The sequence below is a fragment of the Carlito syrichta genome, unplaced genomic scaffold (assembly GCF_000164805.1).
Source record: "Carlito syrichta isolate Samal-C Ts95f unplaced genomic scaffold, Tarsius_syrichta-2.0.1 Scaffold305635, whole genome shotgun sequence".
NCBI classification, from domain to species: Eukaryota; Metazoa; Chordata; class Mammalia; order Primates; family Tarsiidae; genus Carlito; species Carlito syrichta.
Window position 1 is genome coordinate 283,973 of NW_007249731.1, and position 2,298 is coordinate 286,270.

A 2,298-nucleotide genomic window follows, 5' to 3' on the forward strand; every position below is an offset into this window, starting at 1 on the left:
CCTGGGCTGGAGTGCAGTGGCACACTCATGACCACTATAGCCTTAACCTGCTGGACTCAGGTGATCCTTCCGCCTTAGCCTTCAAGTTGCTGACACCACGCCTGGCTAACTTTTTGACTTATTGTAGAGATGAGGTCTTGAACCCCTAGACTCAGGGGTTGCCCATGCTGGTCTCGAACCCCTAGACTCAGGCAATCCTCTTGCCTCTGCCTCCCAAAGTGCTAGGATTAATAGGTGTGAGTCACCGCGCCCAGCCAAGAATACTTCTTAGCTGAGCCAGAATGGTTAAAGAACAAATCATGATGGAAATCAGAAAATATTTTGAGCTGAATGATAATTAAAACATGGCTCTCTGCCTGACTGCCGTTGCGCTGCCATCATGGACACAGGCCGTGTGCAGCCTGTCAAGCTGGCCAGGGTCACCAAAGTGCTGTGCAGGACTGGCTCACAAGGACAGTGCACACAGATGCATGTGGAATTATAGATGACATGAGCCACTCCATCATCCACAATGTGAAAGGCCTGGTGCAGCACGCAAGGACAACATGCTCACCTTCTTGGAGTCAGAGCTCGGAGCTCGGAGGCTGCGCTAAGCTTGGTTGCGAGGTCCTGGATGTTGGGGTCAACACATGGGGATGGTCTGCGACTGTAATAAAGCATTTGTGGTATATCCAAAAAAAAAAAAAAAAGACAAATCAAAACTTCCTGTGTCTAGAGGGAAATACATAAAAACCAGGGCTGGGCACAATGGCTCATGCCTGTAATCCCAGCACTTTGGGAGGCCGAGGTGGGAGCATCATTTGAGGCTGGGAGTTTGAGACTACCCTGGGCAACAGAGTGAGACTCCATCTCGACAAAACAATGAAAAAATTAGGTGGGCATGGTGGCACATGCCTGTAGTCCCAGTTACTTGGGAGGCTAATGTGGAAAGATCCCTTGAACCCAGGAGTCTGTGGCTTCAGTGAGCCATAATCACACCAGCCTGGGTGACGGAGTGAGATCTTGTTTCAAAAAAGAAATAAATAAATAAAACAAGAAAGAATGAAAGCCAGTGAGCTGAGCGTATACCTCAGGAAGATAGAAAAACCCAGATGAACTTTTTTTCACATCCCATGGAGTTCACCCCATGAAGTATTCTGTTCAGTGGTTTGTGGTATTTTGACAAGGTTGTGCAACCATCACCACTATCAAGCTGTAGGTCATTTCAACACCCCAAAAAGAAGCCACATAATCCCGAGCAGTCACTTCCCCTCCGCCACACCCCATCGCTGGAAATTACCAATCTACTCTCAGTCTCTGGAGAGTTGTCTGTCGTGGGCATTTCCTGTCGGCAGAATTATACAATATGTGCTCTTTTCGTCTGGCTTTTTTTTTGAGTGGGAGTTTCCCTCTGTTGCCCAGGCTGGAGTGCAGTAGCATATGTACGACCACTGCAGACTTGGCCTGCTGGGTTCAGGCGATACTTCCTCCTCAGACTCCCATGTAGCTGGAACTACAGGTGCGTGCCACCACACCTGGCTAATTTTTTGATTTTACTGTAGAAATGAGGTCTCACCAAGTTGCCCAGGCTGATCTCAAACACCTGGGCTCACACAATCGTTTCACCTTGGCTTCCGTTTCACCTTGGCTTCCCGAAGTGCTGGGATTACAGGCATGAACTGCCATGCCTGGCTGGATTTGAAATTTCAAGTAAACTGGGAAAGGCCCTAAAGAAACACAATTTACAAAAGCCAATGAAGGAAGAAACAGAACATCTGAACAGCACAATTGCTCTGAAGGAAATGGATTTATAGTCTAAATTTTCCAAAATGAAAACTCCAGTCTCATATGGCTCCACTCACAAATTCTAATAAATATTTCAGAAAGAAAAATGAGCCGGGCTCGGTGGCTCAGCCTGTAATCCCGTGCTTTTGGGAGGCTGAGGTGAGTGGATTGCCTGAGCCCGCGGGTTCGAGACTCACCTGGGCAGCGAGACCTCATCTCTATAATAAATCAAAAAATCAGCTGGGCGTGGAAGCGCACGCCTGTAGTTCTGGCTACTTGGAAGGCTGAGGTGGAAGGATCGCCGGAGCCCAGCAGGTCGAGGCTGTGGTGGCCGGGAGTGGCCACTGCACTCCAGTCTGGGCGACCGAGTGAGACTCCAACTCAAAAAAAAAAGAAAGAAAAATACCATGATTACACAGACCCTTCCAGAGAACATAAAAAGCGGCAATGTAGCCGGGCTCAGTGGCTCAGCCTGTAATCCCGTGCCTTGGGAGGCTGAGGTGAGTGGATTGCCTGAGTCCGCAGGTTCGAAAC

General features: G+C 48.8%; 1 pseudogene; it reads left to right on the plus strand.

The window, feature by feature from the left end:
* Window positions 1-379: 379 nt before the first annotated feature.
* On the plus strand, window positions 380-593 carry LOC110595967 (annotated as a pseudogene).
* Window positions 594-2,298: the final 1,705 nt, after the last annotated feature.